The sequence below is a fragment of the Hemitrygon akajei genome, chromosome 32 (genome assembly GCF_048418815.1).
Source record: "Hemitrygon akajei chromosome 32, sHemAka1.3, whole genome shotgun sequence".
Lineage (NCBI taxonomy): Eukaryota > Metazoa > Chordata > Chondrichthyes > Myliobatiformes > Dasyatidae > Hemitrygon > Hemitrygon akajei.
The window spans coordinates 36,483,305-36,503,984 of NC_133155.1; positions in this window are offsets into that span (position 1 = coordinate 36,483,305).

Genomic DNA, 20,680 nt, shown 5'->3' on the forward strand with positions numbered 1-20,680 from the left:
GAGTATGGTCCAGCCTGTGGAAAGGAGAGGGTTACAGAGTGTGGCCCAGCCTGTGGAAAGGAGAGGGTTACAGTGTATGGTCCAGCCTGTGGAAAGGAGAGGGTTACAGAGTGTGGCCCAGCCTGTGGAAAGGAGAGGGTTACAGAGAGTGGCCCAGCCTGTGGAAAGGAGTGGGTTACAGAGTGTGGCCCAGCCTGTGGAAAGGAGAGGGTTACTGAGGGTGGCCCAGCCTGTGGAAAGGAGAGGGATACAGAGTGTGGCCCAGCCTGTAGAAAGGAGAGGGTTACAGAGTGTGGCCCAGCCTGTGGAAAGGAGAGGGTTACAGAGTGAGGCCCAGCCTGTGGAAAGGAGAGGGTTAGAGTGTGGCCCAGCCTGTGGAAAGGAGAGGGTTACAGAGTGTGGCCCAGCCTGTGGAAAGGAGAGGGTTACAGAGTGTGGCCCAGCCCGTGGAAAGGAGAGGGATACAGAGTGTGGCCCAGCCAGTCGAAAGGAGAGGGTTACAGAGTGTGGCCCAGCCCGTGGAAAGGAGAGGGTTACAGAGTGTGCCCCAGCCCGTGGAAAGGAGAGGGTTACAGAGTGTGGCCCAGCCTGTGGAAAGGAGAGGGTTACAGAGTATGGCCCAGCCCGTGGAAAGGAGAGTGTTAGAGTGTGGCCCAGCCTGTGGAAAGGAGAGGTGTACAGAGTATGACCCAGCCCGTGGAAAGGAGAGGGTGACAGAGTGTGGCCCAGCCTGTGGAAAGGAGAGGGTTACAGAGTGTTGTCCAGCCTGTGGAAAGGAGAGGGTTACAGAGTGTGGCCCAGCCTGTGGAAAGGAGATGTCTACAGAGTGTGACCCAGCCTGTGGAAAGGATAGGGTTACAGAGTGTGGCTCAGCCTGTGGAAAGGAAAGGGTTACAGAGTTAGGCCCAGCCTCTGGAAAGGACAGGGTTACAGAGTGTGGCCCAGCCCGTGGAAAGGAGGGGGTTAGAGAGTGTGGCCCAGCCCGTGGAAAGGAGAGGGTTACAGAGTGTGGCCCAGCCTGTGGAAAGGAGAGGGTTACAGTGTATGGTCCAGCCTGTGGAAAGGAGAGGGTTACAGAGTGTGGCCCAGCCTGTGGAAAGGAGAGGGTTACAGAGAGTGGCCCAGCCTGTGGAAAGGAGAGGGTTACAGAGTGTGGCCCAGCCCGTGGAAAGGAGAGGGTGACAGAGTGTGGCCCAGCTGTGGAAAAGAGAGGGTTAGAGTGTGGCCCAGACTGTGGAAAGGAGAGGGCTACAGAGTGTGGCCCAGCCCGTGGAAAGGAGAGGGTTACAGAGTGTGGCCCAGCTGTGGAAAAGAGAGGGTTAGAGTGTGGCCCAGACTGTGGAAAGGAGAGGGCTACAGAGTGTGGCCCAGCCTGTGGAAAGGAGAGGGTTACAGAGTGTGGCCCAGCCTGTGGAAAGGAGAGGGTTACAGAGTATGGCCCAGCCCGTGGAAAGGAGAGTGTTACAGAGTGTGGCCCAGCCCGTGGAAAGGATAGAGTTACAGAGTTTGGCCCAGCCTGTGGAAAGGAGACGTTTACAGAGTGTGGCCCAGCCTGTGGGAAGGAGAGGGTTAGAGTGTGACCCAGCCTGTGGAAAGGAGAGGGTTACAGAGTGTGGCTCAGCCTGTGGAAAGGAGAGGGTTACAGAGTTTGGCCCAGCCTGTGGAAAGGAGAGGGTTACAGAGTGTGGCCCAGCCTGTGGAAAGGAGAGGGTTACAGAGTGTGGCCCAGCCCGTGGAAAGGAGAGGGCTACAGAGTGTGGCCCAGCCCGTGGAAAGGAGAGTGTTAGAGTGTGGCCCAGTCTGTGGAAAGGAGAGGGATACAGAGTGTGGCCCAGCCTGTGGAAAGGAGAGGGTTACAGAGTGTGGCCCAGCCTGTGGAAAGGAGATGTCTACAGAGTGTGGCCCAGCCTGTGGGAAGGAGAGGGTTAGAGTGTGACCCAGCCTGTGGAAAGGATAGGGTTACAGAGTGTGGCTCAGCCTGTGGAAAGGAAAGGGTTACAGAGTGTGGCCCAGCCCGTGGAAAGGAGAGGGTTACAGAGTATGGTCCAGCCTGTGGAAAGGAGAGGGTTACAGAGTGTGGCCCAGCCTGTGGAAAGGAGAGGGTTACAGAGAGTGGCCCAGCCTGTGGAAAGGAGAGGGTTACAGAGTGTGACCCAGCCCGTGGAAAGGAGAGAGTGACAGAGTGTGGCCCAGCCTGTGGAAAGGAGAGGGTTACAGAGTGTGGTCCAGCCCGTGGAAAGGAGAGGGTTACAGAGTGTGACCCAGCCTGTGGAAAGGAGAGGGTTACAGAGTGTGGCCCAGCTGTGGAAAAGAGAGGGTTAGAGTGTGGCCCAGACTGTGGAAAGGAGAGGGATACAGAGTGTGGCCCAGCCTGTGGAAAGGAGAGGGTTACAGAGTGTGGCCCAGCCTGTGGAAAGGAGAGGTTTACAGAGTGTGGCCCAGCCTGTGGAAAGGAGAGGGTTAGATTGTGGCCCAGCCTGTGGAAAGGAGAGGGTTACAGAGTGTGGCCCAGCCCGTTGAAAGGAGAGGGTTACAGTGTGTGACCCAGCCCGTAGAAAGGAGAGGGTTACAGAGTGTGGCCCAGCCTGTGGAAAGGAGAGGGTTACAGAGTGTGGCCCAGCCTGTGGAAAGGAGAGGGTTACAGAGTGATGCACCATCAATAACTCACGCCGAGACTTAGGTAGTGAGATATCGGCTTTTATTGACTGAAGAACAACACTACATCCTGGGGAAAATGAGGGAGAGCAGCAGGCCACAGTCGCCTTTATACAGGGGTCTGTGGGAGGAGCCACAGGGGTAGTCAGCAGGGTCTTGGGAGGAGCCACAGGAGCAGTCAGACAGGTATATCTAGTTCACCACACAGAGTGTGGCCCAGCCTGTGGAAAGGAGAGGGTTACAGAGTATGGCCCAGCCTGTAGAAAGGAGAGGGTTACAGAGTGTGGCCCAGCCTGTGGAAAGGAGAGGGTTACAGAGTGTGGCCCAGCCTGTGGAAAGGAGAGGGTTAGAGTGTGGCCCAGCCTGTGGAAAGTAGAGGGTTACAGAGTGTGGCCCAGCCTGTGGAAAGGAGAGGGATACAGAGTGTGGCCCAGCCCGTGGAAAGGAGAGGGTTAGAGTGTGGCCCAGCCTGTGGAAAGGAGAGGGTTACAGAGTGTGGCCCAGCCTGTGGAAAGGAGAGGGTTACTGAGGGTGGCCCAGCCTGTGGAAAGGAGAGGGATACAGAGTGTGGCCCAGCCTGTGGAAAGGAGAGGGTTACAGAGCGTGGCCCAGCCTGTGAAAAGCAGAGGGTTACAGAGTGTGGCCCAGCCTGTGGAAAGGAGAGGGTTACAGAGTGTGGCCCAGCCTGTGGAAAGGAGAGGGTTACAGAGGGTGGCCCAGCCTGTGGAAAGTAGAGGGTTACAGAGTATGGCCCAGCCTGTGGAAAGGAGAGGGTTACAGAGTGTGGCCCAGCCTGTGGAAAAGAGAGGGTTACAGAGTATGGCCCAGCCTGTAGAAAGGAGAGGGTTACAGAGTGTGGCCCAGCCTGTGGAAAGGAGAGGGTTAGATTGTGGCCCAGCCTGTGGAAAGGAGAGGGTTACAGAGTGTGGCCCAGCCTGTGGAAAGGAGAGGGTTTGATTGTGGCCCAGCCTGTGGAAAGGAGAGGGTTACATTGTGTGGCCCAGCCAGTGGAAAGGAAAGGGTTAGATTGTGGCCCAGCCTGTGGAAAGGAGAGGGTTACAGAGTGTGGCCCAGCCTGTGGAAAGGAGAGGGTTACAGAGTGTGACCCAGCCTGTGGAAAGTAGAGGGTTACAGAGTGTGGCCCAGCTGTGGAAAGGAGAGGGTTAGAGTATGGCCCAGCCCGTGGAAAGGAGAGGTTTACAAAGTATGGCAGAGCCTGTGGAAAGGTGAGGGTTAGTTTGTGGCACATCCTGTAGAAAGGAGAGGGTTACAGAGTGTGACCCAGCCTGTGGAAATGAGAGGGTTATAGAGTGTGGCCCACACTGTGGAAAGCAGAGGGTTACGGAGTGTGGCCCAGCCTGTGGAAAGGAGAGGGTTAGAGTGTGACCCAGCCTGTGGAAAGGATAGGGTTACACAGTGTGGCTCAGCCTGTGGAAAGGAGAGGGTTACAGAGTTTGGCCCAGCCTGTGGAAAGGAGTGGGTTACAGATTCTGGCCCAGCCTGTGGAAAGGAGTGGGTTACAGATTCTGGCCCAGACTGTGGAAAGGAGAGGGTTACAGAGTGTGGTCCAGCCTGTGGAAAGGAGAGGGTTACAGAGTGTGATCCAGCCTGTGGAAAGGAGAGGGTTACAGAGTGTGGCCCAGCTGTGGAAAAGAGAGGGTTAGAGTGTGGCCCAGACTGTGGAAAGGAGAGGGATACAGAGTGTGGCCCAGCCTGTGGAAAGGAAAGGGTTACAGAGTTAGGCCCAGCCTGTGGAAAGGACAGGGTTACAGAGTGTGGCGCAGCCCGTGGAAAGGAGAGGGTGACAGAGTGTGGCCCAGCCTGTGGAAAGGAGAGGGTTACAGAGTGTGGTCCAGCCTGTGGAAAGGAGAGGGTTACAGAGTGTGGCCCAGCCTGTGGAAAGGAGAGGGTTACAGAGTGTGGCCCAGCCTGTGGAAAGGAGAGGGTTACAGAGTATGGCCCAGCCCGTGGAAAGGAGAGTGTTAGAGTGTGGCGCAGCCTGTGGAAAGGAGAGGTTTACAGAGTATGACCCAGCCCGTGGAAAGGAGAGGGATACAGAGTGTGGCCCAGCCAGTGGAAAGGAGAGGGTTACAGAGTGTGGCCCAGCCCGTGGAAAGGAGAGGGTTACAGAGTGTGCCCCAGCCCGTGGAAAGGAGAGGGTTACAGAGTGTGGCCCAGCCCGTGGAAAGGAGACGTTTACAGAGTGTGGCCCAGCCTGTGGGAAGGAGAGGGTTAGAGTGTGACCCAGCCTGTGGAAAGGAGAGGGTTACAGAGTGTGGCCCAGCCCGTGGAAAGGAGGGGGATACAGAGTGTGGCCCAGCCTGTGGAAAGGAGAGGGCTACAGAGTGTGGTCCAGCCTGTGGAAAGGAGAGGGTTACAGAGTGTGACCCAGCCTGTGGGAAGGAGATGGTTACAGAGTGTGGCCCAGCTGTGGAAAGGAGAGGGTTAGAGTGTGGCCCAGACTGTGGAAAGGAGAGGGATACAGAGTGTGGCCCAGCCCGTGGAAAGGAGAGGGTGACAGAGTGTGGCCCAGCCTGTGGAAAGGAGAGGGTTAGAGTGTGGCCCAGACTGTGGAAAGGAGAGGGATACAGAGTGTGGCCCAGCCTGTGGAAAGGAGAGGGTTACAGAGTGTGGTCCAGCCTGTGGAAAGGAGAGATTTACAGAGTGTGGCCCAGCCTGTGGGAAGGAGAGGGTTAGAGTGTGACCCAGCCTGTGGAAAGGAGAGGGTTACAGAGTGTGGCTCAGCCTGTGGAAAGGAGAGGGTTACAGAGTGAGGCCCAGCCTGTGGAAAGGAGAGGGTTAGAGTGTGGCCCAGCCTGTGGAAAGGAGAGGGTTACAGAGTGTGGCCCAGCCTGTGGAAAGGAGAGGGTTACAGAGTGTGGCCCAGCCCGTGGAAAGGAGAGGGATACAGAGTGTGGCCCAGCCAGTCGAAAGGAGAGGGTTACAGAGTGTGGCCCAGCCCGTGGAAAGGAGAGGGTTACAGAGTGTGCCCCAGCCCGTGGAAAGGAGAGGGTTACAGAGTGTGGCCCAGCCTGTGGAAAGGAGAGGGTTACAGAGTATGGCCCAGCCCGTGGAAAGGAGAGTGTTAGAGTGTGGCCCAGCCTGTGGAAAGGAGAGGTGTACAGAGTATGACCCAGCCCGTGGAAAGGAGAGGGTGACAGAGTGTGGCCCAGCCTGTGGAAAGGAGAGGGTTACAGAGTGTGGTCCAGCCTGTGGAAAGGAGAGGGTTACAGAGTGTGGCCCAGCCTGTGGAAAGGAGATGTCTACAGAGTGTGACCCAGCCTGTGGAAAGGATAGGGTTACAGAGTGTGGCTCAGCCTGTGGAAAGGAAAGGGTTACAGAGTTAGGCCCAGCCTCTGGAAAGGACAGGGTTACAGAGTGTGGCCCAGCCCGTGGAAAGGAGGGGGTTAGAGAGTGTGGCCCAGCCCGTGGAAAGGAGAGGGTTACAGAGTATGGTCCAGCCTGTGGAAATGAGAGGGTTACAGAGTGTGGCCCAGCTGTGGAAAGGAGAGGGTTAGAGTATGGCCCAGCCCGTGGAAAGGAGAGGTTTACAAAGTATGGCAGAGCCTGTGGAAAGGTGAGGGTTAGTTTGTGGCACATCCTGTAGAAAGGAGAGGGTTACAGAGTGTGACCCAGCCTGTGGAAATGAGAGGGTTATAGAGTGTGGCCCACACTGTGGAAAGCAGAGGGTTACGGAGTGTGGCCCAGCCTGTGGAAAGGAGAGGGTTAGAGTGTGACCCAGCCTGTGGAAAGGATAGGGTTACACAGTGTGGCTCAGCCTGTGGAAAGGAGAGGGTTACAGAGTTTGGCCCAGCCTGTGGAAAGGAGTGGGTTACAGATTCTGGCCCAGCCTGTGGAAAGGAGTGGGTTACAGATTCTGGCCCAGACTGTGGAAAGGAGAGGGTTACAGAGTGTGGTCCAGCCTGTGGAAAGGAGAGGGTTACAGAGTGTGATCCAGCCTGTGGAAAGGAGAGGGTTACAGAGTGTGGCCCAGCTGTGGAAAAGAGAGGGTTAGAGTGTGGCCCAGACTGTGGAAAGGAGAGGGATACAGAGTGTGGCCCAGCCTGTGGAAAGGAAAGGGTTACAGAGTTAGGCCCAGCCTGTGGAAAGGACAGGGTTACAGAGTGTGGCGCAGCCCGTGGAAAGGAGAGGGTGACAGAGTGTGGCCCAGCCTGTGGAAAGGAGAGGGTTACAGAGTGTGGTCCAGCCTGTGGAAAGGAGAGGGTTACAGAGTGTGGCCCAGCCTGTGGAAAGGAGAGGGTTACAGAGTGTGGCCCAGCCTGTGGAAAGGAGAGGGTTACAGAGTATGGCCCAGCCCGTGGAAAGGAGAGTGTTAGAGTGTGGCGCAGCCTGTGGAAAGGAGAGGTTTACAGAGTATGACCCAGCCCGTGGAAAGGAGAGGGATACAGAGTGTGGCCCAGCCAGTGGAAAGGAGAGGGTTACAGAGTGTGGCCCAGCCCGTGGAAAGGAGAGGGTTACAGAGTGTGCCCCAGCCCGTGGAAAGGAGAGGGTTACAGAGTGTGGCCCAGCCCGTGGAAAGGAGACGTTTACAGAGTGTGGCCCAGCCTGTGGGAAGGAGAGGGTTAGAGTGTGACCCAGCCTGTGGAAAGGAGAGGGTTACAGAGTGTGGCCCAGCCCGTGGAAAGGAGGGGGATACAGAGTGTGGCCCAGCCTGTGGAAAGGAGAGGGCTACAGAGTGTGGTCCAGCCTGTGGAAAGGAGAGGGTTACAGAGTGTGACCCAGCCTGTGGGAAGGAGATGGTTACAGAGTGTGGCCCAGCTGTGGAAAGGAGAGGGTTAGAGTGTGGCCCAGACTGTGGAAAGGAGAGGGATACAGAGTGTGGCCCAGCCCGTGGAAAGGAGAGGGTGACAGAGTGTGGCCCAGCCTGTGGAAAGGAGAGGGTTAGAGTGTGGCCCAGACTGTGGAAAGGAGAGGGATACAGAGTGTGGCCCAGCCTGTGGAAAGGAGAGGGTTACAGAGTGTGGTCCAGCCTGTGGAAAGGAGAGATTTACAGAGTGTGGCCCAGCCTGTGGGAAGGAGAGGGTTAGAGTGTGACCCAGCCTGTGGAAAGGAGAGGGTTACAGAGTGTGGCTCAGCCTGTGGAAAGGAGAGGGTTACAGAGTGAGGCCCAGCCTGTGGAAAGGAGAGGGTTAGAGTGTGGCCCAGCCTGTGGAAAGGAGAGGGTTACAGAGTGTGGCCCAGCCTGTGGAAAGGAGAGGGTTACAGAGTGTGGCCCAGCCCGTGGAAAGGAGAGGGATACAGAGTGTGGCCCAGCCAGTCGAAAGGAGAGGGTTACAGAGTGTGGCCCAGCCCGTGGAAAGGAGAGGGTTACAGAGTGTGCCCCAGCCCGTGGAAAGGAGAGGGTTACAGAGTGTGGCCCAGCCTGTGGAAAGGAGAGGGTTACAGAGTATGGCCCAGCCCGTGGAAAGGAGAGTGTTAGAGTGTGGCCCAGCCTGTGGAAAGGAGAGGTGTACAGAGTATGACCCAGCCCGTGGAAAGGAGAGGGTGACAGAGTGTGGCCCAGCCTGTGGAAAGGAGAGGGTTACAGAGTGTGGTCCAGCCTGTGGAAAGGAGAGGGTTACAGAGTGTGGCCCAGCCTGTGGAAAGGAGATGTCTACAGAGTGTGACCCAGCCTGTGGAAAGGATAGGGTTACAGAGTGTGGCTCAGCCTGTGGAAAGGAAAGGGTTACAGAGTTAGGCCCAGCCTCTGGAAAGGACAGGGTTACAGAGTGTGGCCCAGCCCGTTGAAAGGAGGGGGTTAGAGAGTGTGGCCCAGCCCGTGGAAAGGAGAGGGTTACAGAGTATGGTCCAGCCTGTGGAAAGGAGAGGGTTACAGAGTGTGGCCCAGCCTGTGGAAAGGAGAGGGTTACAGTGTATGGTCCAGCCTGTGGAAAGGAGAGGGTTACAGAGTGTGGCCCAGCCTGTGGAAAGGAGAGGGTTACAGAGAGTGGCCCAGCCTGTGGAAAGGAGAGGGTTACAGAGTGTGGCCCAGCCCGTGGAAAGGAGAGGGTGACAGAGTGTGGCCCAGCTGTGGAAAAGAGAGGGTTAGAGTGTGGCCCAGACTGTGGAAAGGAGAGGGCTACAGAGTGTGGCCCAGCCCGTGGAAAGGAGAGGGTTACAGAGTGTGGCCCAGCTGTGGAAAAGAGAGGGTTAGAGTGTGGCCCAGACTGTGGAAAGGAGAGGGCTACAGAGTGTGGCCCAGCCTGTGGAAAGGAGAGGGTTACAGAGTGTGGCCCAGCCTGTGGAAAGGAGAGGGTTACAGAGTATGGCCCAGCCCGTGGAAAGGAGAGTGTTACAGAGTGTGGCCCAGCCCGTGGAAAGGATAGAGTTACAGAGTTTGGCCCAGCCTGTGGAAAGGAGACGTTTACAGAGTGTGGCCCAGCCTGTGGGAAGGAGAGGGTTAGAGTGTGACCCAGCCTGTGGAAAGGAGAGGGTTACAGAGTGTGGCTCAGCCTGTGGAAAGGAGAGGGTTACAGAGTTTGGCCCAGCCTGTGGAAAGGAGAGGGTTACAGAGTGTGGCCCAGCCTGTGGAAAGGAGAGGGTTACAGAGTGTGGCCCAGCCCGTGGAAAGGAGAGGGCTACAGAGTGTGGCCCAGCCCGTGGAAAGGAGAGTGTTAGAGTGTGGCCCAGTCTGTGGAAAGGAGAGGGATACAGAGTGTGGCCCAGCCTGTGGAAAGGAGAGGGTTACAGAGTGTGGCCCAGCCTGTGGAAAGGAGATGTCTACAGAGTGTGGCCCAGCCTGTGGGAAGGAGAGGGTTAGAGTGTGACCCAGCCTGTGGAAAGGATAGGGTTACAGAGTGTGGCTCAGCCTGTGGAAAGGAAAGGGTTACAGAGTGTGGCCCAGCCCGTGGAAAGGAGAGGGTTACAGAGTATGGTCCAGCCTGTGGAAAGGAGAGGGTTACAGAGTGTGGCCCAGCCTGTGGAAAGGAGAGGGTTACAGAGAGTGGCCCAGCCTGTGGAAAGGAGAGGGTTACAGAGTGTGACCCAGCCCGTGGAAAGGAGAGGGTGACAGAGTGTGGCCCAGCCTGTGGAAAGGAGAGGGTTACAGAGTGTGGTCCAGCCCGTGGAAAGGAGAGGGTTACAGAGTGTGACCCAGCCTGTGGAAAGGAGAGGGTTACAGAGTGTGGCCCAGCTGTGGAAAAGAGAGGGTTAGAGTGTGGCCCAGACTGTGGAAAGGAGAGGGATACAGAGTGTGGCCCAGCCTGTGGAAAGGAGAGGGTTACAGAGTGTGGCCCAGCCTGTGGAAAGGAGAGGTTTACAGAGTGTGGCCCAGCCTGTGGAAAGGAGAGGGTTAGATTGTGGCCCAGCCTGTGGAAAGGAGAGGGTTACAGAGTGTGGCCCAGCCCGTTGAAAGGAGAGGGTTACAGTGTGTGACCCAGCCCGTAGAAAGGAGAGGGTTGCAGAGTTTGGCCCAGCCCGTGGAAAGGAGAGGGTTACATGGTGTGGCCCCGCCTGTGAAAAGCAGAGGGTTACAGAGTGTGGCCCAGCCTGTGGAAAGGAGAGGGTGACAGAGTGTGGTCCAGCCTGTGGAAAGGAGAGGGTTACAGAGTGTGGCCCAGCCTGTGGAAAGGAGAGGGTTACAGCGTGTGGCCCAGCCTGTGGAAAGGAGAGGGTTACAGAGTGTGGCCCAGCCTGTGGAAAGGAGAGGGTTACAGAGTGATGCACCATCAATAACTCACGCCGAGACTTTAGTAGTGAGATATCGGCTTTTATTGACTGAAGAACAACACTACATCCTGGGGAAAATGAGGGAGAGCAGCAGGCCACAGTCGCCTTTATACAGGGGTCTGTGGGAGGAGCCACAGGGGTAGTCAGCAGGGTCTTGGGAGGAGCCACAGGAGCAGTCAGACAGGTATATCTAGTTCACCACACAGAGTGTGGCCCAGCCTGTGGAAAGGAGAGGGTTACAGAGTATGGCCCAGCCTGTAGAAAGGAGAGGGTTACAGAGTGTGGCCCAGCCTGTGGAAAGGAGAGGGTTACAGAGTGTGGCCCAGCCTGTGGAAAGGAGAGGGTTAGAGTGTGGCCCAGCCTGTGGAAAGTAGAGGGTTACAGAGTGTGGCCCAGCCTGTGGAAAGGAGAGGGATACAGAGTGTGGCCCAGCCCGTGGAAAGGAGAGGGTTAGAGTGTGGCCCAGCCTGTGGAAAGGAGAGGGTTACAGAGTGTGGCCCAGCCTGTGGAAAGGAGAGGGTTACTGAGGGTGGCCCAGCCTGTGGAAAGGAGAGGGATACAGAGTGTGGCCCAGCCTGTGGAAAGGAGAGGGTTACAGAGCGTGGCCCAGCCTGTGAAAAGCAGAGGGTTACAGAGTGTGGCCCAGCCTGTGGAAAGGAGAGGGTTACAGAGTGTGGCCCAGCCTGTGGAAAGGAGAGGGTTACAGAGGGTGGCCCAGCCTGTGGAAAGTAGAGGGTTACAGAGTATGGCCCAGCCTGTGGAAAGGAGAGGGTTACAGAGTGTGGCCCAGCCTGTGGAAAAGAGAGGGTTACAGAGTATGGCCCAGCCTGTAGAAAGGAGAGGGTTACAGAGTGTGGCCCAGCCTGTGGAAAGGAGAGGGTTAGATTGTGGCCCAGCCTGTGGAAAGGAGAGGGTTACAGAGTGTGGCCCAGCCTGTGGAAAGGAGAGGGTTTGATTGTGGCCCAGCCTGTGGAAAGGAGAGGGTTACATTGTGTGGCCCAGCCAGTGGAAAGGAAAGGGTTAGATTGTGGCCCAGCCTGTGGAAAGGAGAGGGTTACAGAGTGTGGCCCAGCCTGTGGAAAGGAGAGGGTTACAGAGTGTGACCCAGCCTGTGGAAAGTAGAGGGTTACAGAGTGTGGCCCAGCTGTGGAAAGGAGAGGGTTAGAGTATGGCCCAGCCCGTGGAAAGGAGAGGTTTACAAAGTATGGCAGAGCCTGTGGAAAGGTGAGGGTTAGTTTGTGGCACATCCTGTGGAAAGGAGAGGGTTACAGAGTGTGACCCAGCCTGTGGAAATGAGAGGGTTATAGAGTGTGGCCCAGCCTGTGGAAAGGAGAGGGTTAGAGTGTGACCCAGCCTGTGGAAAGGATAGGGTTACACAGTGTGGCTCAGCCTGTGGAAAGGAGAGGGTTACAGAGTTTGGCCCAGCCTGTGGAAAGGAGTGGGTTACAGATTCTGGCCCAGCCTGTGGAAAGGAGTGGGTTACAGATTCTGGCCCAGACTGTGGAAAGGAGAGGGTTACAGAGTGTGGTCCAGCCTGTGGAAAGGAGAGGGTTACAGAGTGTGATCCAGCCTGTGGAAAGGAGAGGGTTACAGAGTGTGGCCCAGCTGTGGAAAAGAGAGGGTTAGAGTGTGGCCCAGACTGTGGAAAGGAGAGGGATACAGAGTGTGGCCCAGCCTGTGGAAAGGAAAGGGTTACAGAGTTAGGCCCAGCCTGTGGAAAGGACAGGGTTACAGAGTGTGGCCCAGCCCGTGGAAAGGAGGGGGTTACAGAGTATGGTCCAGCCTGTGGAATGGAGAGGGTTACAGAGTGTGGCCCAGCCTGTGGAAAGGAGAGGGTTACAGTGTATGGTCCAGCTTGTGGAAAGGAGAGGGTTTCAGAGTGTGGCCCAGCCTGTGGAAAGGAGAGGGTTACAGAGAGTGGCCCAGCCTGTGGAAAGGAGAGGGTTACAGAGTGTGGCGCAGCCCGTGGAAAGGAGAGGGTGACAGAGTGTGGCCCAGCCTGTGGAAAGGAGAGGGTTACAGAGTGTGGTCCAGCCTGTGGAAAGGAGAGGGTTACAGAGTGTGGCCCAGCCTGTGGAAAGGAGAGGGTTACAGAGTGTGGCCCAGCCTGTGGAAAGGAGAGGGTTACAGAGTATGGCCCAGCCCGTGGAAAGGAGAGTGTTAGAGTGTGGCGCAGCCTGTGGAAAGGAGAGGTTTACAGAGTATGACCCAGCCCGTGGAAAGGAGAGGGATACAGAGTGTGGCCCAGCCAGTGGAAAGGAGAGGGTTACAGAGTGTGGCCCAGCCCGTGGAAAGGAGAGGGTTACAGAGTGTGCCCCAGCCCGTGGAAAGGAGAGGGTTACAGAGTGTGGCCCAGCCCGTGGAAAGGAGACGTTTACAGAGTGTGGCCCAGCCTGTGGGAAGGAGAGGGTTAGAGTGTGACCCAGCCTGTGGAAAGGAGAGGGTTACAGAGTGTGGCCCAGCCCGTGGAAAGGAGGGGGATACAGAGTGTGGCCCAGCCTGTGGAAAGGAGAGGGTTACAGAGTGTGGCCCAGCCCGTGGAAAGGAGAGGGCTACAGAGTGTGGCCCAGCCTGTGGAAAGGAGAGGGTTACAGAGTATGGCCCAGCCCGTGGAAAGGACAGTGATAGAGTGTGGCCCAGCCTGTGGAAAGGAGAGGTTTACAGAGTATGACCCAGCCCGTCGAAAGGAGAGGGTGACAGAGTGTGGCCCAGCCTGTGGAAAGGAGAGGGCTACAGAGTGTGGTCCAGCCTGTGGAAAGGAGAGGGTTACAGAGTGTGACCCAGCCTGTGGGAAGGAGATGGTTACAGAGTGTGGCCCAGCTGTGGAAAGGAGAGGGTTAGAGTGTGGCCCAGACTGTGGAAAGGAGAGGGATACAGAGTGTGGCCCAGCCCGTGGAAAGGAGAGGGTGACAGAGTGTGGCCCAGCCTGTGGAAAGGAGAGGGTTAGAGTGTGGCCCAGACTGTGGAAAGGAGAGGGATACAGAGTGTGGCCCAGCCTGTGGAAAGGAGAGGGTTACAGAGTGTGGTCCAGCCTGTGGAAAGGAGAGATTTACAGAGTGTGGCCCAGCCTGTGGGAAGGAGAGGGTTAGAGTGTGACCCAGCCTGTGGAAAGGAGAGGGTTACAGAGTGTGGCTCAGCCTGTGGAAAGGAGAGGGTTACAGAGTTTGGCCCAGCCTGTGGAAAGGAGAGGGTTACAGAGTGTGGCCCAGCCCGTGGAAAGGAGGGGGATACAGAGTGTGGCCCAGCCTGTGGAAAGGAGAGGGTTACAGAGTGTGGCCCAGCCCGTGGAAAGGAGAGGGCTACAGTGTGTGGCCCAGCCTGTGGAAAGGAGAGGTTTACAGAGTATGACCCAGCCCGTTGAAAGGAGAGGGTGACAGAGTGTGGCCCAGCCTCTGGAAAGGAGAGGGCTACAGAGTGTGGTCCAGCCTGTGGAAAGGAGAGGGTTACAGAGTGTGACCCAGCCTGTGGGAAGGAGATGGTTACAGAGTGTGGCCCAGCTGTGGAAAGGAGAGGGTAGAGTGTGGCCCAGACTGTGGAAAGGAGAGGGATACAGAGTGTGGTCCAGCCTGTGGAAAGGAGAGGGTTACAGAGTGTGACCCAGCCTGTGGAAAGGAGAGGGTTAGAGTGTGGCCCAGACTGTGGAAAGGAGAGGGATACAGAGTGTGGCCCAGCCTGTGGAAAGGAGAGGGTTACAGAGTGTGGTCCAGCCTGTGGAAAGGAGAGGTTTACAGAGTGTGGCCCAGCCTGTGGGAAGGAGAGGGTTAGAGTGTGACCCAGCCTGTGGAAAGGAGAGGGTTACAGAGTGTGGCTCAGCCTGTGGAAAGGAGAGGGTTACAGAGTTTGGCCCAGCCTGTGGAAAGGAGAGGGTTACAGAGTGTGGCCCAGCCCGTGGAAAGGAGGGGGATACAGAGTGTGGCCCAGCCTGTGGAAAGGAGAGGGTTACAGAGTGTGGCCCAGCCCGTGGAAAGGAGAGGGCTACAGAGTGTGGTCCAGCCTGTGGAAAGGAGAGGGTTACAGAGTGTGACCCAGCCTGTGGGAAGGAGATGGTTACAGAGTGTGGCCCAGCTGTGGAAAGGAGAGGGTAGAGTGTGGCCCAGACTGTGGAAAGGAGAGGGATACAGAGTGTGGCTCAGCCTGTGGAAAGGAAAGGGTTACAGAGTTAGGCCCAGCCTGTGGAAAGGACAGGGTTACAGAGTGTGGCCCAGCCCGTGGAAAGGAGGGGGTTACAGAGTGTGGCCCAGCCCGTGGAAAGGAGAGGGTTACAGAGTGTGGCCCAGCCTGTGGAAAGGAGAGGGTTACAGAGTGTGACCCAGCCCGTGGAAAGGAGAGGGTGACAGAGTGTGGCCCAGCCTGTGGAAAGGAGAGGGTTACAGAGTGTGGTCCAGCCTGTGGAAAGGAGAGGGTTACAGAGTGTGGCCCAGCTTGTGGAAAGGAGAGAGTTACAGATTCTGGCCCAGCCTGTGGAAAGGAGAGGGTTAGAGTATGGACCAGCCCGTGGAAAGGAGAGTGTTAGAGTGTGGCCCAGCCTGTGGAAAGGAGAGGTTTACAGAGTATGACCCAGCCCGTGGAAAGGAGAGGGTGACAGAGTGTGGCCCAGCCTGTGGAAAGGAGAGGGTTACAGAGTGTGACCCAGCCCGTGGAAAGGAGAGGGTTACAGAGTGTGGCCCAGCCCGTGGAAAGGAGAGGGTTACAGAGTGTGGCCCAGCCCGTGGAAAGGAGAGGGTTACAGAGTGTGGCCCAGCCTGTGGAAAGGAGAGGGTTTACAGAGTGTGGCCCAGCCTGTGGAATGGAGAGGGTTACAGAGTGTGGCCCAGCATGTGGAAAGGAGAGGGTTACAGAGTGTGGCCCAGCCTGTGGAAAGGAGAGTGTTTGAGAGTGTGGCCCAGCCCGTGGAAAGGAGAGGGTTACAGAGTGTGGCCCAGCCCGTGGAAAGGAGAGGGTTACAGAGTGTGGCCCAGCCCGTGGAAAGGAGAGGGTTACAGAGTGTGGCCCAGCCCGTGGAAAGGAGAGGGTTACAGAGTGTGGCTCAGCCCGTGGAAAGGATAGGGTTACATAGTGTGGCCCAGCCCGTGGAAAGGAGAGGGTTACAGAGTGTGGCCCAGCCCGTGGAAAGGAGAGGGTTACAGAGTGTGGCCCAGCCCGTGGAAAGGAGAGGGTAACAGAGTGTGGCCCAGCCCGTGGAAAGGAGAGGGTTACAGAGTGTGGCCCAGCCTGTGGAAAGGAGAGGGTTACAGAGTGTGGCCCAGCCTGTGGAAAGGAGAGGGTTTACAGAGTGTGGCCCAGCCTGTGGAAAGGAGAGGGTTACAGAGTGTGGCCCCGCCTGTGGAAAGGAGAGGGTTACAGAGTGTGGCCCAGCCTGAGGAAAGGAGTGGGTTACAGAGTGTGGCCCAGCCTGTGGAAAGGAGAGCTTTACAGAGTGTGGCCCAGCCTGTGGAAAGGAGAGGGTTACAGAGTGTGGCCCAGCCTGTGGAAAGGAGAGGGTTACAGAGTGTGGCCCAGCCCCTGGAAAGGAGAGGGTTACAGAGTGTGGCCCAGCCTGTGGAAAGGAGAGGGTTACAGAGTGTGGCCCAGCCTGTGGAAAGGAGAGGGTTACAGAGTGTGACCCAGCCTGTGGAAAGGAGAGGGTTACAGAGTGTGACCCAGCCCGTGGAAAGGAGTGGGTGACAGAGTGTGGCCCAGCCTGTGGAAAGGAGAGGGTTACAGAGTGTGACCCAGCCTGTGGAAAGGAGAGGGTTACAGAGTGTGACCCAGCCTGTGGAAAGGAGAGGGTTACAGAGTGTGACCCAGCCCGTGGAAAGGAGTGGGTGACAGAGTGTGGCCCAGCCTGTGGAAAGGAGAGGGTTACAGAGTGTGACCCAGCCTGTGGAAAGGAGAGGGTTACAGAGTGTGGCCCAGCTGTGGAAAGGAGAGGGTTAGTGTATGGCCCAGCCCGTGGAAAGGAGAGGGTTACAGAATTTGGCCCAGCCTGTGGAAAGGAGTGGGTTACAGATTCTGGCCCAGCCTGTGGAAAGGAGAGGGTTAGAGTATGGCCCAGCCCGTGGAAAGGAGAGGGCTACCGACTGTGGCCCAGCCTGTGGAATGGAGAGGGTTACAGAGTATGGCCCAGCCTGTGGAAAGGAGAGGGTTACAGAGTGTGGTCCAGCCTGTGGAAAGGAGAGGGTTACAGAGTGTGACCCAGCCTGTGGAAAGGAGAGGGTTACAGAGTGTGGCCCAGCTGTGGAAAAGAGAGGGTTAGAGTGTGGCCCAGACTGTGGAAAGGAGAGGGCTACAGAGTGTGGCCCAACCTGTGGAAAGGAGAGGGTTACAGAGTATGGCCCAGCCTGTGGAAAGGAGAGGGTTACAGAGTGTGGCCCAGCTGTGGAAAGGAGAGGGTTACATTGTGTGGCCCAGCCTGTGGAAAGGAGAGGGTTAGATTTTGGCCCAGCCTGTGGAAAGGAGATTGTTACAGAGTGTGGCCCAGCCTGTGGAAAGGAGAGGGTTACAAAGTATGGCCCAGCCTGTGGAAAGGAGAGGGTTAGTTTGTGGCACATCCTGTGGAAAGGAGAGGGTTACAGAGTGTGGCCCAGCTTGTGGAAAGGAGAGAGTTACAGAGTGTGGCCCAGCCTGTGGAAAGGAGAGGGTTACAGAGTTTGGCCCAGCCTGTGGAAAGGAGTGGGTTACAGATTCTGGCCCAGCCTGTGGAAAGGAGAGGTTTACAGAGTATGACCCAGCCCGTGGAAAGGAGAGGGTGACAGAGTGTGGCCCAGCCTGTGGAAAGGAGAGGGTTACAGAGTGTGGCCCAGCCTGTGGAAAGGAGAGGTTTACAGAGTGTGACCCAGCCCGTGGAAAGGAGAGGGTTACAGAGTGTGGCCCAGCCCGTGGAAAGGAGAGGGTTACAGAGTGTGGCCCAGCCCGTGGAAAGGAGAGGGTTACAGAGTGTGGCCCAGCCTGTGGAAAGGAGAGGGTGACAGAGTGTGGCCCAGCCTGTGGAAAGGAGAGGGTTACAGAGTGTGGCCCAGCCTGTGGAAAGGAGAGGTTTACAGAGTGTGACCCAGCCCGTGGAAAGGAGAGGGTTACAGAGTGTGGCCCAGCCCGTGGAAAGGAGAGGGTTACAGAGTGTGGCCCAGCCCGTGGAAAGGAGAGGGTTACAGAGTGTGGCCCAGCCTGTGGAAAGGAGAGGGTTACAGAGTGTGGCCCAGCCTGTGGAAAGGAGAGGGTTACAGAGTGTGGCCCAGCCTGTGGAAAGGAGAGGGTTACAGAGTGTGGACCAGCCTGTGGAAAGGAGAGGGTTACAGAGTGTGGCCCAGCCTGTGGAAAGGAGAGGGTTACAGAGTATGGCCCAGCCCGTGGAAAGGACAGTGATAGAGTGTGGCCCAGCCCATGGAAAGGAGAGGGTTACAGAGTGTGGCCCAGCCCGTGGAAAGGAGAGGGTTACAGAGTGTGGCCCAGCCTGTGGAAAGGAGAGGGTTACAGAGTGTGGCCCAGCCCCTGGAAAGGAGAGGGTTACAGAGTGTGGCCCAGCCTGTGGAAAGGAGAGGGTTACAGAGTGTGGCCCAGCCTGTGGAAAGGAGAGGGTTACAGAGTGTGACCCAGCCTGTGGAAAGGAGAGGGTTACAGAGTGTGACCCAGCCCGTGGAAAGGAGTGGGTGACAGAGTGTGGCCCAGCCTGTGGAAAGGAGAGGGTTACAGAGTGTGACCCAGCCTGTGGAAAGGAGAGGGTTACAGAGTGTGGCCCAGCTGTGGAAAGGAGAGGGTTAGTGTATGGCCCAGCCCGTGGAAAGGAGAGGGTTACAGAGTGTCGCTCAGCCTGTGGAAAGGAGAGGGTTACAGAATTTGGCCCAGCCTGTGGAAAGGAGTGGGTTACAGATTCTGGCCCAGCCTGTGGAAAGGAGAGGGTTAAAGTATGGCCCAGCCCGTGGAAAGGAGAGGGCTACCGACTGTGGCCCAGCCTGTGGAATGGAGAGGGTTACAGAGTATGGCCCAGCCTGTGGAAAGGAGAGGGTTACAGAGAGTGGCCCAGCCTGTGGAAAGGAGAGGGTTACAGAGTGTGACCCAGCCCGTGGAAAGGAGAGGGTGACAGAGTGTGGCCCAGCCTGTGGAAAGGAGAGGGTTACAGAGTGTGGTCCAGCCTGTGGAAAGGAGAGGGTTACAGAGTGTGACCCAGCCTGTGGAAAGGAGAGGGTTACAGAGTGTGGCCCAGCTGTGGAAAAGAGAGGGTTAGAGTGTGGCCCAGACTGTGGAAAGGAGAGGGCTACAGAGTGTGGCCCAACCTGTGGAAAGGAGAGGGTTACAGAGTGTGGCCCAGCCTGTGGAAAGGAGAGGGTTACAGAGTGTGGCCCAGCTGTGGAAAGGAGAGGGTTACATTGTGTGGCCCAGCCTGTGGAAAGGAGAGGGTTAGATTTTGGCCCAGCCTGTGGAAAGGAGATTGTTACAGAGTGTGGCCCAGCCTGTGGAAAGGAGAGGGTTACAAAGTATGGCCCAGCCTGTGGAAAGGAGAGGGTTAGTTTGTGGCACATCCTGTGGAAAGGAGAGGGTTACAGAGTGTGGCCCAGCTTGTGGAAAGGAGAGAGTTACAGAGTGTGGCCCAGCCTGTGGAAAGGAGAGGGTTACAGAGTTTGGCCCAGCCTGTGGAAAGGAGTGGGTTACAGATTCTGGCCCAGCCTGTGGAAAGGAGAGGTTTACAGAGTATGACCCAGCCCGTGGAAAGGAGAGGGTGACAGAGTGTGGCCCAGCCTGTGGAAAGGAGAGGGTTACAGAGTGTGGCCCAGCCTGTGGAAAGGAGAGGTTTACAGAGTGTGACCCAGCCCGTGGAAAGGAGAGGGTTACAGAGTGTGGCCCAGCCCGTGGAAAGGAGAGGGTTACAGAGTGTGGCCCAGCCCGTGGAAAGGAGAGGGTTACAGAGTGTGGCCCAGCCTGTGGAAAGGAGAGGGTTACAGAGTGTGGCCCAGCCTGTGGAAAGGAGAGGGTTACAGAGTGTGGCCCAGCCTGTGGAAAGGAGAGGGTTACAGAGTGTGGACCAGCCCGTGGAAAGGAGAGGGTTACAGAGTATGGCCCAGCCCGTGGAAAGGAGAGGGCTACCGACTGTGGCCCAGACTGTGGAAAGGAGAGGGATACAGAGTGTGGCCCAACCTGTGGAAAGGAGAGGGTTACAGAGTGTGGCCCAGCCCGTGGAAAGGAGGGGGTTACAGAGTGTGGCCCAGCCCGTGGAAAGGAGAGGGTTACAGAGTATGGTCCAGCCTGTGGAAAGGAGAGGGTTACAGAGAGTGGCCCAGCCTGTGGAAAGGAGAGGGTTACAGAGTGTGACCCAGCCTGTGGAAAGGAGAGGGTTACAGAGTGTGACCCAGCCTGTGGAAAGGCGAGGGTTACAGAGTGTGGCCCAGACTGTGGAAAGGAGAGGGATACAGAGTGTGGCCCAGCCTGTGGAAAGGAGAGGGTTACAGAGTGTGTCCCAGCCTGTGGAAAGGAGAGGTTTACAGAGTGTGGCCCAGCCTGTGGGAAGGAGAGGGTTAGAGTGTGGCCCAGACTGTGGAAAGGAGAGGGATACAGAGTGTTGCTCAGCCTGTGGAAAGGTGAGGGTTACAGAGTGTGGCCCAGCCTGTGGAAAGGAGAGGGTTACAGAGTGTGGCCCAGCCCGTGGAAAGGAGGGGGTTACAGAGTGTGGCCCAGCCCGTGGAAAGGAGAGGGTTACAGAGTGTGGCCCAGCCCGTGGAAAGGAGAGGGTTACAGAGTGTGGCCCTGCCTGTGGAAAGGAGAGGGTTACAGAGTGTGGCCCAGCCCGTGGAAAGGAGAGGGTTACAGAGTGTGGCCCAGCCCGTGGAAAGGAGAGGGTTACAGAGTGTGGCCCAGCCCCTGGAAAGGAGAGGGTTACAGAGTGTGGCCCAGCCCGTGGAAAGGAGGGGGTTACAGAGTGTGGCCCAGCCCGTGGAAAGGAGAGGGTTACAGAGTGTGGCCCAGCCTGTGGAAAGGAGAGGGTTACAGAGTGTGGCCCTGCCTGTGGAAAGGAGAGGGTTACAGAGTGTGGCCCAGCCCGTGGAAAGGAGAGGGTTACAGAGTGTGGCCCAGCCTGTGGAAAGGAGAGGGTTACAGAGTGTGGCCCAGCCTGAGGAAAGGAGAGGGTTTACAGAGTGTGACCCAGCCTGTGGAAAGGAGAGGGTTACAGAGTGTGGCCCAGCCTGTGGAAAGGAGAGGGTTACAGAGTGTGGCCCAGCCTGTGGAAAGGTGATGCTTACAGAGTGTGGCCCAGCCTGTGGGAAGGAGAGGGTTAGAGTGTGACCCAGCCTGTGGAAAGGATAGGGTTACAGGGTGTGGCTCAGCCTGTGGAAAGGAAAGGGTTACAGAGTGTGGCCCAGCCCGTGGAAAGGAGGGGGTTACAGAGTGT